The following is a 16,552-nucleotide window of genomic DNA, read 5'->3' on the forward strand; positions in this document are numbered from 1 at the left end:
GTTTTGTTTTTCACTCTGGGGATATGACCACGTGTCTTTGTTTTCATTCTGGCTTTTACCACCTGAGAATAAAAGTGATATTGTGGCCTTTTGATAAGTAACTGCCAAATAGAGTCTGATCCAGTGGGTAGTGATGTCCCTCTGCTGTGCTAGGCACAGATGATGGTCTCCTTTTAGCCCCCACCAGCTCCGGCAGGGATTTAGGTGAGCTGGATATTCCGTTTGCTCCTCCAGATCCCCTCCGCGCCCTGTGCTTGCTCTGGACGCTGGCCTCTGCAGACCTGTCCTTCTGGCCTCTGGTCAGGATCTGCCAGAGATGCTAGAAGGAGCATGGGGGATGAGAGGAGGGAGAAGTCAGGGAATTCACCCCCCTGGCTCCTTCCTGCCAGGTGTGGCTTGACAGTGGCTGGGCTCCTCTGCCAAGAGCCATAGCTCCTGTCAGGCAACTTCAGGGTTTGGTAGCCACAACCTCCCCTTGTCCTTCCAGGCCGAGGATTGGTCCTGACTCCCTGTTTTGCCAGTCCTTGAGGGCTTCACTGTCCTTGTAGGAGTTCCTTAACCCTTCTCACGCCCTTTGTAAATAAAGAGTCCCTTTTTGAAACTCCTCAGTGACCCCAGCTGAGTATGCCGTCTATTTCGTGCCAGGCCCCTGGCTGATGCCTTAGGTGTACTCACTTCACATACAAGCCTGCTGTGACTCAGAGACAGTAGATGTGTTACCAAAAGTGCTACAGTGACTACGGCGTGGAGTGGAATTCCAGCGCAGGGCTTCATGGCTACAACACATGGAGGTGGTTTGTCCACTGCTCTGAAATGCCCCCATGCCGTTTAGGTGGGTCTGTGCCTCACCTCTCTTTGCCTTCCCCTGCTCAGCCCCCCTCACCCCCCAAAAAAACTCTTGGAGAGACAGCAACAGTGCTCTTTAAAAGTGCTGTAGGCACTGAGGGCTCCACGTATTTCCTAACAACGGCTCATTACCAGAGACACTGCTTGTTTTAGACCAAACTTCACCATCTTCCCACACAAACCTTCTGTTACCACTGTTTGTTGTGAGGTTTTTTCCCCCTCCCCATTGCTGATTTTGAAGCCAACTACAGATTGCCTCAGCTAGCTTAGCCATTTTCTATATGGGAATAAGTCCAGAAGAATCATTTCTAGCCTTTTTTTGAGGTGGAGTCTGTCCATCCTGACCAAGGGCAAACAGCTCAGGCCCTGTGGCATGTTGACCCCTCTGACCCCAACTTTCACCCCTCCTGGGTGCCCTGCTGAGGTCCCTGGTGACCAGCAGTCCAGCCCATCGAGGAAGCAGGGGTCTCCACACAACTCCCACGGGGGTGGAGAGCCCTAGGGTGTGAAGATGAGAAGCGCTGTGTTCCTTATCGGGAGAGGGAAAGATGAAGTGGCTCGTTTGTATTTGGGAACAGAAGGAGGTGGGATGTGAAGGGTGTTACCCAGATGGAGCATGTAACACCTGTGCAGTTTATTTAGCTTTCCCCGCAGTCGGTTCAGGGACTGCTTCCCACCAAACCCCCAGAGCATTCCTTGAGACAGTGTCCGTGCCTGGGCAGCTTGGAGGCTGCACAGCTCTAGAATTTGCCCACAGTCAATGGACCAGTTGGCAGGTCAGCAACAGGAAATGAGGTAAGCTTGGACTTGATGTAACAGTCATTATTTGGTAAATGGTTTTAAGTATGTTCTTTCTCAGTGCAGAAAGTGAAAGATAAGGACTCTGTGCCCTTCCAACTCTGTGTTCTTTAAAGAAAACTTGGTCAGTGTTCTATTTTTAGAGTTCAGCGAATGAACATGGGCACAAATGGCATTTTTTCCCTTAATGAGAAACCAGAAGGGGAGTAAGGGTGGAGAGAAGTCTCACAGTCTTTTTCTGAACTGGTTTGACTGCTTTGAATCAAAACCAAACAGTTTGGTTTTATAATCTTGGACTACTTTTAATTTCTTCCAAACTGATAAGCCAGTTACATGATTGCAGGTAGCTTGATGCAATTACAGGAGAGTCGCAGTGAGGGAGTGTGTGGGCTTTATAAAAACAAGGCAATTCATAGGCAGTATTGTAGGTAAATAGACGTTATAAAAAATAGTGGCTTTTTACTTAGACTCTGGTGATTATGAGTTCTACTTTTTTCTTCTTCATATTCCAAAATAAGAAACCAGTACTAAAGCCATTAAATATATTTATAACTTAATAAGATACTAGTTACTCCCCAGAGTAGACTGGTCTGCCTAATGTAACAGCTAACCTTTATTAATAGAAGCTAAAGGCTGCTGGTAGAGCTGCCCCTGTCTTGTTAATTTGGGGTCAGCAATGCTGTGATAAAATCTCACTTGTTAGGGTTCTCTGAAAAGATCCTCAACTGCACAGCATTCCACTCCTAGGATGGATGCCACATCGGTAACACTGCTGGAATTCCTACAGGATCTGGCTTAGTCGAAATGACAGGCTTTGAAATGACAGCAGTGACCTTGAACCAAACTAGAAAGTATTAGTTTTTACCCCACTTATATAGTGTGTCATAACGTGTGAAATATCTTTTGTCTACTCACAATATGAGGATACAGAGAATTTTTCTTGGAGAGAATTTTTTTTTTACTGCAGTTTTATATATTTATTGGGCTCTGAACACCCGCTCAACCCACTGAACACCATACCTACTTTAATAGGTGTGAGAAGAATTGGGATTATGGACTAAAAATAACAGCTCTAAGCAAAGGTTCACCAAATGCTTAAATTGCTAAATACTTTAACTTGCATTCACTCGTTTATTGCTCATAACAGTCCCATGAAGTAGTTTTCTTCCAGGACATCTCATGCAGCAGAAAAGGATGACAGCTTCCTATTCTGTTGGGGAGATGTTTTTTCCCCTCAGGGAAACCCCTCAAGGCCCTTACTCCCGGGCCAACAGGGATGTCTGTGTTTGAGGATAGGATCTGCACAATTGCCCCTCTGCTCCTGCAGGACACTGAGCATGGCTTTTGATGCTGGGGAGCACAGACCTAGGCCCAATTATTCTGGTGCCTTTAGGTGGTGGGTGACTGGATACCCCACAGGTTCTTGCACTTTGCTCTCTTTGAAGAAATAGAAGCTCCATCCAGAGACTGTTCCCCAGGTGTGGCATCAGCAGCTAACCCTTCTTGAACTCCTTAGGTTCAGGAAATACATGTGGAAATTAACCCCAGGAATGGAGAGTCCAATGATTTCAAACTGGCAGATGTGCCATCAAGGCCTACTCCAAGAAATGGGCAGGAAAAGGAGCATGACCCCACCCCCACCTCCTTACCACCAGGGCAGCTTCAATTTCAAGTAGTACAACCAACCAACTGCTCCCTCCTTAACAGAGCTTACATTTACCCAGGCCTGCTGCGTGCTTTCCGTGGATTAACTCTTCACCCACAGGCTGACCATGCAAGGTAGGTGCTAACGCTGTCCCGGTCCTGCAGGAGGACACTAACGGCAGAACAGGATTCAAACCCAAGCAGCCAGAGTCCTGGGCTCCACTGGGCGCCACGTGTTCTGTTGGGTTCAGAACAACCAGAGGGAACACCACTCTACCTGCTGGTGCCCTGGGTGTTAAATTTTGAACGTAAATAATCTAGAGAGGGATTCCAAAGGCCAAGGGCTTATCTGGGCCCCCTGACCACTGCTCTGGTGTTTATCTCCAGGAGATTGTGGGTCTCTGGACCAGCAGCACCTGCTTATCTCTGGGTTGGTGGGCCCCAAGCAGGCCCACCCTGTTCCCATCAGCCTCTGGGACAGCCACTCCCTCACAACAGTCCCCACTCCACCATAGTCTCCTACCACTTGACTGCTCCAAGCCCTCCTCCTTCCTAAGCAGATCTAATCCTGTCACCTCCCAGGATCCACCTGACGAGGTCTTAGCTCCTTAGCTTGGCATCCAAGGCCCCGATCTGACATTGGCCTACTTGTCCGTTCTTATCAGCTGATCCTCACTTGGGCCCTGGCCGCTCTGCTTAGGCTTCCCTTTGTCCTTGCATGGATGATTCTCCCTGCCTTCTGTTTTCCATCCACATGTCCCTCACCTTTGTCCTCCAGGAAAGCTCCTTTTTATTGTCCCAGGCTCGGCAAAAATAGTTTCTGTGACGCCTTCCCTGAGCACCTCTGAAGATTACGCCACTCTTAGTGATTCCATTTCATTTTGAACTTAGTTCTGCTGTAGCATTTGTCCCTGTGTTGTAATTTTATATATGCCATCCATTCTTCACACACACCCATGTCGCCTGCCAGACAGAGAGCTCCTCAGAACCAGAATCTATGTCTTAATTGTCTCTGAGTGGCCGTTCCTGGCACAGTCCTGATCCACAGTCGCTTAATACTGCTGAATTAAAAAAATAATAATAAATGCAGATTCACTGTGGAATCTTTATCCACAAGTTACAGCCATGGACTTTTTGCTTCACGAAAGAACTTTCTTAGGAAGTGTGGGCCCCCCACAATCTTAAGAGGTGCCGTCTTCCGACTGAATGTCACCTAAGTGTTGCTGAAATTGCCTGTTAGCTGAGAATTCTGAGTTAAGTATAGGTCCTCTTTCCTAACCCAAATGAAAGACTTTATAGCTGAGCAGGTACTTAGCTGTGACACTGGACACTGATTTATGTAAGTCAAGTCAAGCAGAAGAGGCAATGGGATTTATCAAAAAGTTATTTCTGGTAGAGCAAAGCCAGTGCCTGGCTCAGACCAAAATGTCAGTAGAATAACTTACAACTGACAACTTGCTTTGAAGCAGAATAAACTAAATTGCCACATTCCTTATTAAATATACCAGCCCTATAGTGAAGAAGAGTGACTAATTTTTTTTTTGTTAATTCCTGCTGAGAAGCTTATTCTAGAAGAAGGCATACTTTCAGTGAGATTTTGGCACAATCTAAAACAGATGGTTACACATTATTGGTGCTTCGTCTAATACTAAAATTTGTGGCAATTGATTAAGGACCAAAAGTTGCTTTTGGACCACATTCAAATTGTGATTGTGCTGATCTGAGCTTTAAGTAACAGTAGAATGTTGTAGTCAGGAAGCAGAATCTGGACTAGACAACTGGGGAGATAATATGCAATAAAAACAGTTTGCGTCGTGTGAATCGGCTCTGAGGGAGCGTGGCATGAGAACTTCCTGACCAGCTGAAAGTAGAAAGGGCGGCAGTGAGCTTGTGACGCACACAAGGAGCTCTGCCAAGAAGGTGTTAAACATTTTCTGCTAAAAGTGGTTTCCGAAGCATCTTAGGGCAAATTTCCAATCTTCTCAAGTAGGAGGATTGTTTTTGAACAATAGAAAATTTTGCAGAGCCCCTCCCGTGATAATAGTCCATCAAGAAAAATTCAAAATCACAAAACACTATTACGAATTCAATAATGCTTAATAGCATTTATTCTTCAAAAAGTGTACAATTGGAAAGTATTAGTGCAAACGTGGGAGGCCTCAAAAGTAGCTTTATATCCTTCCAGGGTCTATTCTTTGCTTCATTCACTCATTTATTTACCCAATATTTATTGACCACCAGCTTTGGCCCTGGGCGGGGCCTCCAAATGGTGAATTGCTGTCCCCAGAGGGTCTGCGAAGCTCTCCGGGAGACAGAGAAATGGACGTTTCAGGATAGGTCCTTTGCTGTCTCTGTTGCATAATTGGCTAAACCTTATAAATCCAGACCTGTAAATAAGATCTAACCATCAACTTCAATGGAACACTTCTCAAACAAACCGAGCTGTGGATGTGGCCTAAGCCGCTGAGCTTAATTCATCTGTAGGACGAGACCCAGGTTACAGCCATTTCCTGTAACAGCCATAAAGCTCCCCGCAATCTCACTTTCTTTTCTGCGTTTTTAGTTAACTCATCACTATCATCTTGAATGTGAAAGAAGGTGAAACTTCCCCATGAATGATTGCTATTTCTGCCTCCCAGGATTTTCCCATTCTCCCCTTTTGAGCAGACCTCTTTTCTCATAATTCGTCTGCCATAGTTCAGCACGTTGAATTCACAAGGACAATATGGAAACTATAGGAGAAATCGGTAACAAGCCGTCAAAGAGCACACTACCTAGTAGGCAGTGATGCTTTTAAAAACAAATGTAGGAGCCTAATACTATGCTGTTCTAGATGTTGAGATATAGCAGTGAATGAAACTGATAAAAATCCCCGCGCTCCTGGAGTTCACGTTCTAGAGGCAGATCAGATGCAGCTCTCTAACGCTAACGAGAAGTACCATGGACTCTCACACAGAAACAAGACCACGGAGGGGCATGCAGGAAGCCTTCCTGGTGCCGTCAGCATCTGAGCAGGGCCGGAAAGGATGGGTGGAATTCTGATCTCGGGAACTGTGGATTGGAGGGAAGAAGAGGCCATCCCACCCAAAGGGAAGAGTAGGAAGAAAGGCATGGAGGTGGGGAAGTGTGGTAGGAAGGGCAGGTTTGGGGGCTAAGTTGTTACTATGGATGTCAGCTACTGAGCATTTACTATATGCCAGATTCTGTCCTTTTTCTTTACATGTAATACTTCTTTAGACCTTTACTACAACCCAGCTTGAGAGGTAAGGGAAAACTGAGGCTCAGAGAGGTTAAGTAAGTGGCAGAGCCAGAATTCCAAACTAGGTCATCTGACTCTGGAGCCCAAGCTTGCAGCAATCACACCATGTTGATGCCCAAGGTCATGAAGGGCCGCAGATGCCAGGCTGCGAAGTATAGATTTGATTTCATAGGTGATGATGAGAGCTATCAGGGAGATTAACGCGATGGAATGATATGACCTCAGACGTAGTGTTTGCGCTGCATTCCCTACATGGGCTGAGTGACAAATAATATGCTTGCCAGTGTGGTCTCCTGGGTGTGGTACGAGTACCTGGAGGGAGGAGCCACCGGGAGTTCAGGTAGGCCAAGTTCAAAGTCAGCGATGGAATGGGGCAAGTTGGACGCCTACTAGCCTAATGGAGGGCTGTTGTTAACCTAAGTAGGGCCGTCTGAGAACAAGAACTGCAGAGGTTCCTTCTAAACTTGGCTTTCTTCCATGGGATTTTTCCCTCCGGCACTAGTCATGTACCCTCCAGTCATGCATGCCAGCCAAATTCCAATTAGCGATTCCTTTAATGTAACTCAAAAGTTGCTCCACCAGTGTCCTCAAGAATAGGCAACACTCATCCTCCTCTCTGCATGAAGGTCATGAGGCGAAGGGCGACTGGCAGGGAATCAGGAACCCCATTCCCACACACACTCCATTAAGTCCAATTCTTTAAAGACTTAGACGGTAGCTGTCACCACCCCTGTCCTCATTATCTCTCACCTAGATTATTGTGCCAGCCTGGTCTCCCCATTCCACTTCATCTACACACGCCTGTCAACCTCCCTCTTCCATCACGTCACCAAGCTGCTCTGAAACCTCCAGGGTGCCCCCAATTCCTACCAAAGTAGGCCCAAGCTCTCCAGACTGTAGGCCAGACTTCCTTTCGGGTTTGTTTTCACCATTTCTCCATCTTACCTATTCTACCCTCCAGCCAGATTCCATATTCCTTGAAATTGCCCTCGGCTTTCCTATTTTCATGAGTATTATTAATGTTTCCATTGCTGGGGATGCCCACCATTCCTCTCCTCCTGCCAGAATCCTACCCATTAGTCCTGCCCAGAATAAAGGCCTCTTCTAATACCACCTCCTCTGAGAAGCCTTCGCTGTTCTTCCTATCTCAGTATCATCTACCCTTCTCCAGAGCCCCCACGAAGCTGAGGTTGTGTCACTCTTACACGCATCATTTGTACGCACATCGCTAAGCTCTCTGAGGACCAGAAGGGTGTAAAGACCTGCTTGTGTCTGTGTTCATTACATGTCTATGTTCCTTACAACACACGGCCTGGCACCCAACAAGTTTGTTCATTTGAAGTCGGAACAGTCTCCTGTGGTCTTTAGGAAGGCTTGGGTGTGGCAGGAGGAAGGTGAGAGACTGGGGAGAAGCAAATACTCACTGAGATAGAGACATCAAATTCTTGTTCTGGTGAGAGCTGAAAATGTATGAAACTGTACCATTCTTCGTTAGATTCTGTCTTGTAAATTCAATCACCCAGCACATGAAGATTTTTTGTACCCAGTCACCCCTAAGCTTCAGAAATCACTGGGTGTTGAAGGTTGGCTTTGTCACATTCTGGTTGCTCCCCTCTTTGGGCCTGAAATGTGCTGACTCACTGGGAGGGCCCCGCTGCACCTCCACCAGCCCGTGAGCAGCAGCGGTCACAGCCTTGTGCCTGGGATCAGGAATGGAGCACTGGTCTCAAACCAGGTCGTACACAACAGTCACACCCATAGCCCAGCTGCTTCTGCTCCTCCTGGTCTCTCCACCCTCTCTGCAAACGGGGGCTGACGATAATTCAGCTGTATTTTCTTTTTGAACTTGGAAAAATGACGAGCTTGGCTGACTTTAAAAACACAGTCTCTTCCTTGTTCTTTGAGTAATCTTATCAGAGTCACAAACCGCTCCTTTCAGAAGTCCAGACCCCAAAGAACCCCCCTGCCTTGGGCAGGATGAAAGTCAACTTGTTATTCTATAGAATGCCTGGGAGGCAGCTTGTCCTGTGATCAGAGGCACTTGGGGGGAATCCTGCAAGATGGACGAGCAGCCTCAGAATCTGTGATTGGGAGCCCCTCCCCAGATATGATCCTTATCTGCTCCAGGGGAAATTGTTACATGTTCTTAAAGGTTTTCTCCAGACAACAGCTGCACTGTCTAGCAGCTACTGACCTCTGGCCTCCATCAGAGGTCATAATATAGAGCTTGTACAGACAGTGATCAAGGAAGAGACCCTGGAAGAGAGCTTCTCCCCTGTTCCCTAGAAAGGAAAGTTTTCTCTTGGTACAGTTTAACAGTCCCTATGGAAACAAGAAAGCTGGGCAGGGAGTGCTATTCTCTTTATCACTCTGTGAGTTACTTTCAACTTAAAGAAATTTACACAAAATCTTGCATTATCATTGAATGATTCAGTCGTGGACCTCAGGATTTCCTGCTGGCTACATGCACTTTTTTTGGTAACTGAAGGATGATCAAGCGTAAAGGAGCACAAACCGTAAGCGTACGACTCAATAAATTTTCACAAACTGAATGTACCCATGTCACCTGTGCCCAGATCAAAAAACCTGGGGCTCAAGATTCCCCTCACGCCTCTTTCCATGAGTGACCTGTCCTGACCAGGAGCACCACAGAGCAGTTTTGCCTGTCTTTAAACTTTGTATAAATGGGATTGTACAGCGCATTCTCTTGTGCCTGGCTTCTTTCGCTCAGTGTTGTGTTCCTGAGCTTTATCCACGTTGTTGTGTGTGATTGTAGTTCCCCATACTCATTTTTAATTCATTCGTTCTTCAAATGGGATGATCCCCAAAACTGCAGCTCAAACTCCATCAGAGTACCATATCCCACGGCAGAACATTTCAGCTATGAATGCGACGGTCATACATAATCCTCATCCTGCTAGTAACAGCATCCCATCTACAGGAATGTGACACAAGCAAAAGAAATGATGGATATTTGGAGAGATTCCTGGGCCAACAGTATGGCTTGTATTCTTTTGAGCAAAGAAAGGGCTACACTTACACTTTTGCCTCCAATTCTTTCTTCTGAGTTTCTGGGTCTCCCAATACAGAGAGTGATGGTCAGGCTGTCTTTGAAGTGTGCTTTAGAATTCAAGAGGGCCTTTCTGCTGACCAAGTTTAACTGGGAGAGGGACCTAGAGGCTGAAGTACCAGCAAAATTTAAAGAAAAGCTTCACAGACTCTATTGAAAAGAATGGCTGTCCCATCGGTGGGTTTCTGGAACACATGGTTGGTACGAGATTGCTGATGTTTTGATAGAAGAGACGTTGTGTTCGGTGGCCATGGACTCTCCCAGTGGGAGAAGGAATAGTGCCAGTTACACACTGCCCTTAGTACTTGGGGCATTGCTGTTGTTCATTTCTTAAAGGAAAACTCTGCCTGTGTCTCGGCTCTGTGGAAAGGCAGGGTGAGCAGCAGTTTTCAGAGGAAAACGGAGCCAGGACAGGAGGGCTGGCATGGTGGGATGGTCTGCCTACAGGCGGGGCAGCTGGAATGCTCCCACTCAGGAGGGCTCTGTGAATCTGTCTTCCCTAGTTCTGAGCCATCTCATCCTAGTGGGAGCCAGCTGGAGCCTGACCTCTTTTTGTCCTTCCTCTGTTCCTTGTTTTAAAACACTTATTGAGCACTTGTCTGTGCCCAGCTTGGTGCTGGGCACAGGGACCATAGTGAGGAACAAGAGGCAGTCCCTGCTCTCAAGTCACAGGAAGCCCCTGACAACAGGAAATGCTGGTAACTTCTAAGAATTGTGAGAGAGCAAGACAAGGCCTCTGTTGTTAAGCTGCTTACGCCTGACAGACGAGTCAGCAGATGACCAGGGCTCAGTGCACTAGCTCCCGGGTAGCTGGACATGATAGAGAAGCCTCAGCAGGAAAATAAGACTCATCCTAACGAACCCCTGGGTGGATGTATGAGCTACTGGTTTTTGCGTGTTTATCGTACATGAGGCACTTTGTGAACGCTTTACTATCGTTATCTCATTGTACTACTCCCAACAACCCTTTGGGATCAGAACATTTTTATCTCCATTTTACAGATGAGGAAACAAGTGCAGAGAGGTTAAGCATCTTAACTTTCTTCAGTGAGTTTGGGCCATGGAGACTGTGTCCTTTATTTATGGCTTGGTCAGAAGCTGAGCCATGCCTAACACGACTTCAGGCCTAAAAGGTCTGTCTGGGAAGCCAAAACAGATGAGTATGTCCAACTTCACCAAAACTCAGGGAGCTCAAGGAAAAAGAAACGAGAAGAAGCTTAAAGGAACAAGAGAATTGGTAGAGGTTACTCGCGTCTCTGATTCTTGTGAGTACAGGGGACAGGTTAAAAAGTAGGCAGTGTGACAGTGTAATTGTCAGCCAAGCCAGCCTTCCACGCCGGGCGATGACAAACGTGGTTTGGTTCCAGCTGAGAGAAGGGATCGATGCAGAGATACTGAGATCTTCTCTGTGCAAAAAAGTAGCCTGGACAAATTTACCCCACTGACTAGTTTGGCAGTGAGTGCCAAGGTTTCTGGGTGTTTCGAAAGGCTGCTTTTTTCGGAGAGGAGAAAAATGGTGTCTCACAAACCAGGGTATTAGAACTAAAGAAAGAGCCAAGATACCCCAATCTTCTTGAGTCTTTCCTGACAAGGAAGGCCTCATCCATCCTCTTTGAACCGAGACTGTTCCTCAGGCGATGAGAGTGGGAGTGAGGGAGAGAGCAGATCAGTTGAAGAGTTTTTCTCATTAAGTGGCCAGAGGCAAAGATTCCACTGAGCTAAGCTCCTTGATGAAAGGGGAGCCAAGGATGACAGGAGTGTGGGGTGGGAGGAGGGGAGACCTGGAGGAGGAAGGGGGAGGCAAAGCCAGGGCGCACGTCCACACTGCGCTGCCCCCTGCATTGCTGCCATTAGCTCAGTCCCTCACACGTTAGCAGCTCCTGTTGATTCAGCACCCACTAAGGTCAAGGCTCTGAAAACCATTTCACCTCTGTTATCTCATGGTATTCTCAAAACAACCAGCCGGGGCAGGTACTATGGCCATGACCATTTTACAGATGAGAAAACCAAGGTTCAGAGAGTATGGCTAACTTGCCCAGGACCTCATGGTTTTTACTATGTGGCCCAATCTTAGAAATGCGGTGAAAGAAGTCAAGAGTCTAGTAACGGTGGAAGCACTGAATCTGAAAACAAAGGCAGACCAGTCCTGGGCCAGGGATGGGGGACAGGACTACAGAGCTGAGACCAGGAGACAGAGGGGGCACAGGAGCAGAGCCTGGAAGAGCCCAGCAACGGAGGACAGATTGGAGTAGGGCAGGTACACGGGGCTCTGGCAAACCCAGCTGGATGTCAGCAGGGAGGAAGAAGATTAAGGTCAGGGAGGCAGGTAATGGCGCCATGAGCCCCGCTCACCTGCAGCTGTGAGCATCCTCTTGTTATAGAAGTAAGGTAAGAACTTCAAACTGGCATAAAATTCTGTCCTTGGGTGATGTAGTGTCTTCTCCCCTTTCCCCTTCCCTGTCGATTTTTTCCATAGCCCTTCTCCTGACCAAACATACTATATATTTTGTTAGTTTATGTCTCTCCCTGAGAATATGTACATTCCTGAAGGGCAGGGATTTTTTTTTCCTGTCCACTGCTCTATCCTCAGTATCTAGAGCAATGTTTGGCACTTAATTAGCACTCAATAAATATTTGTTGAATGAATAAGGATGCAACAGTAATATGAGAACCGGGTCTCTCAGGCACTGTGTGCCTCCACTGCCCAGCTGAACTGCTTTGAGCCTGGGCATCTCGCCTCTCTTATTGGGACTCCCTCAGTCACGATTTCTGCAGTGTGAACAGGCAAGGCAAGGATGCACAGGGACTCTGGGAGGCAGGATCCAAAACCAGGTGCTGAGCACCTTGTCTATGCTGAGCAAAAGTCGAAAAAGCAAAGGTCGTGGTGGCGTTAATAAATGTATACATTGGTCAAAACTCATTATACCTCATTAAATTGATTACAAGAAAAAAAAACAAAGATGGACTCTCCTGCCTCCTCCACAATGCCTGGGACCATCTCACAGCCCGCTGGAGACTCTGTTCCCAAAGGGCCTCCCTCCATTCTGACTCGGTTGTAAGGAGGAAAGGACTAAAGGACTAGCAGAAGGAAAAAAGAGAGAGACATTAAAGAGACACCCCCTCTCCAGACCCTTGTGTGTGAAATCTTTAGTGAGGCCTTCAAACAGTCAGATGCCACAACTTTTATTTTTAAACAGCTCTCAACTCAAGAAAGCGCTGAAGTCATGTCTAAGGTCAATGGAACTATTTGCTCCAGGGAAATTTACTTGGGGTAAAAGGTTCCATCTCCTTGGGCATCTTTTGAGAGTCCTGGTCATCAAAGTCATGCTGCAAAGCCCTCTGACTCCTGAGCCAAGTCGAGCAACATTTCTGGTCTGATGTTTGATGGACAGGATGTCGGCTTCACGTCAAACACATGTGCCGGAGTGAATGCTCTTCACGTGCAGTTGGCTCACTTCACTGAAATCCAAGCGTGCCTGGCGGGCTTGCGCCTGGTTTAGAACACTCAGAGCACAAAGTCACCTTTTTAAAGCAGGCTAGGTCTTTGCAGACGTCTTCAGTTTACTGACTTTAGTTGGACATCTGCCTATGAGAAAATGTGATGTGATTTACAGCAGTCCACCTTACGACATCACTTTCAAGAATGCCATTGATCCTGACAGACACTCTGGATTTATTGACCGTGTTTGCAACAAGAAACACAACCAGATTAGATATACTCATTGATTGTAGGATGTCTTCTGATTCCAGGAATGTGAACACAGGAATGTGAACACAGGAATGTGCATTCTTTATTAAAACAGGAAATTCAGGAATATTAGGTCCCATTTCCAGATGAGTAAGAAAAAGTAAAAAAGATTAAGTGATTCACCCAAAGCAACTCTGAGGACCCCTGCCAGCCACAGTGTATGTGAGCGTGAGTATGAAACCTAGCAATTAATGGCTTCAAAAACTGGGAGGAAAATGCTCTGTGCCAAAAAGAAGCTCTGTATGTATTTGCGTACCCTCTCCTGTAGCGTAGCCACCCTTTTAGACCAGGTGGTTGTGCCCCTGCAGAAACTGCGGTAGAGAGGACCCATGCAGATTTCCTGAAAACCTCATCTTTCAAACGAGAATTCGCAACAAATGTGGAAGGCTTTTCTGTTCTCACCTATCATCCTTATGAGTCAAGGGAAGCAGCAAAGTAGGGGCTGCTCAGGACCAAGAGAACGTTTGCACAGATGGCAGTCTTGGTTGTAAGGCGTGACGCAGGTAAAAGGGGATGAGAAATGGGGGTTCAGTCTCTCAGTTCATTCATTCATTTATTCATCCTTTGTTTCACTCAGCAAATATTTGTTGCTGTCCCTTCAGTACCAGGTTCTCTGCAGGGTGCAGAGCAAATGGATCACTTCAACAGCCCCTGCGCTCAAGGAACATAGGCTTAGAAGCAAAAACAGTTAGCTGCTCATTATCAATTAATTCAACAAATACGTATTGAGTGCCAAGCACTGGAGAAACAGCAGGAAAGAAGTCAGACAAGGTCTCACCCTCATGGCGTTTATAGGCTAGGGGTGGGGGACACAGAAATTAAACTCGTAATTGTACAGGTCATGAATTAATTACCATTGTGGTTACTACAAAGGAGAAGGAGAGAGTGCCAGCAGAGTCAATTACAAGGGGCAGTGTTCGAGAACCAGCAGGAAACTGGGAGAGGGCAGATCAGGAAGAACCTGACAGTGAGGAAGACTCCAGAGGCAGCACTGGGCCCAGTGGGTGTCAGCAGGGCTCAGGTCAGGGGGAAGCCAGGCTCACCTGGAAGCTGCACAGGTACTCAGGTAGTTAGGCAAGTGGAAGGGGTCCTGGTGGAGGGGAGGAAGAGTAAGGAAACCCCAAATAATTCACATAATTTTTTTGTTTACGGGATACACATGACTTACATGTGTCCCATGCAGACTCTGACCGAAGGTTTTAAGTGGACCAGAGCCATGTGGTGTAGCCTGACTTCCGCAGAAATGGTCTCCTTGTGGAAGCCAGGAGAAGGAGAGGCTGGGATCAGATAACCTGGCAATCTTGACTCTCCAAATGCTGAGGAATCTGGAATAGATGAGAAGTGGAGATTTGGGCTGCAACTGTCCCGTGAAGGGGAGAGGAGGAGAGAAGGGGCAGGGAATTAGCGTTCACAAGCACTGCACACACTGTGTCAGTTAACACGTGACATGGAGGGGAGGCTGGGAGACGTTTGAGCCGTGGGCCTTGGAAGAAGAGAAGGCAGAACACAGATATTGGCAAACACCAGCTGTCACCGTCACAAATCACAAACGCTGACCCCCATTATGACAAAAACCCCTCCTTGACTGGATTGAAGGTTAACCCCAGACGTTGATGAAATGCAAGTTTGATCATTTCATAAATATTGCGGGGGAAACTGGATAACTGTGGAAGAAATTAAAATGAGGCCCATACATCACCCTCTAGACTCTTCTCAACTTCAAACAGGCTAAAAGTTAAATCATTTAAAAATGCCACAAAGATTATGGTAAAACAGAAAGGCATGCACCCCAATTGTGGAGAAGTGACTATTTTCTAACTAAAAAAATTAGTAGATATTATAAGGGCTGGCCAGGTGGCACAGTAGTTAAGTTCATGTGCCCCACTTTTGCTTCCTGCCCCCTGGGGTTTGCCGGTTCGGATCCCAGGCACGGACCTATACACTGCTCATCAAGCTATGCTGTGGCAGCATCACACATACAAAATAGAGGAAGATTGGCACAGGTGTTAGCTCAGCAATAATCTTCCTCAAGCAAAAAGAGGAAGATTGGCAACAGATGTTCACTCAGGGCCAATTTTCCTCACCAAAAAAAAAAAAAAAAAAAAAAAGGAGAGATTATGACACACAATCAGCTAAATGATGACAACAATAAAAACAGGGGACTGGAAAAATACATGAGTTTAGTAGCCCAATTAGGTGGGGAAATTATTATAAACCCCGTGTCCAATGGACAGATGGCCAATAACTCTGAGACACTTGGCACAAAGGTTAAATACTCAGGAACATTTTAGTGTTTATAGTCCTTAACGACACATAAACATGTATTACAGCCAAGAAGACCCCAACTCTTGCCAACAAATTTAGCGAAAATCTGTTAAAATGATGAGGCCCACTGCTGGCCAGTAAGCAAACAGGAACTAACTCATGGGTGTGTGAGTCAGCCCAGGGGACCTGAGGAAACCTGGCCTGACAAGATGATGCATTCCTGTGCCCTTGGGTTCCCTGATCTCACTCTTGGGGACAGATCTCAAGGAAATAGCTCAAGAGGAATAGTAATTAGAGACTGTCTGCCCAGGTGCCTGCAGTTAGGAACTGGTTACCTAAAAATCTGTGTTCAGAATAATTCCGTTGCCATAAAAAGTTCCTCTCTGGAGTCGGAAAGACAAGGGAGCTCGTCAAAAGCCGCCCATTTAGCTGGGTGACATTAGATATGTCGCTTAACCTCTCTGAGCCTCAGTTCCCTCCTTGATAAAATGGGGATAAATAGATCGCTACCTCCCAGGGTTGGTATTGAAGGAGGTCGTGTCTATAGTGTCCACACAGTGCCCCGCACAGTGTCCAACAAAGGGTAGCTGTTGTCACTGGGAGACAACTACTGGACGGATCCTAGAGAGAGTTCCTGCTCGCAAGGGCCGAGGTGGCACCAGGAAGTCCCAGCTTTCTATCTTGAAGAGGAGCTGGTGTCTTTGACTCCTGGTTTATTTTTATTACAAAGTCAGAAAAAGGAAAATAAACGTCTGCCACGACTACTGGGGAGTCCACCAAAGTGCAGAGGGAAGCTCTTCAAAGGGGGTTAGACTGCCTCGAGCGGCGAGGAGAATGCTCCCACTACCCCAGAGTGTCAAGATTGGGTGTCTGAAAATGCACATTTTTCGAGGCCTGCTCCCCAAGTGCGGAATTCCCATCT

The sequence above is a fragment of the Equus przewalskii genome, chromosome 26 (assembly GCF_037783145.1).
Source record: "Equus przewalskii isolate Varuska chromosome 26, EquPr2, whole genome shotgun sequence".
In the NCBI taxonomy this organism is placed as follows: domain Eukaryota; kingdom Metazoa; phylum Chordata; class Mammalia; order Perissodactyla; family Equidae; genus Equus; species Equus przewalskii.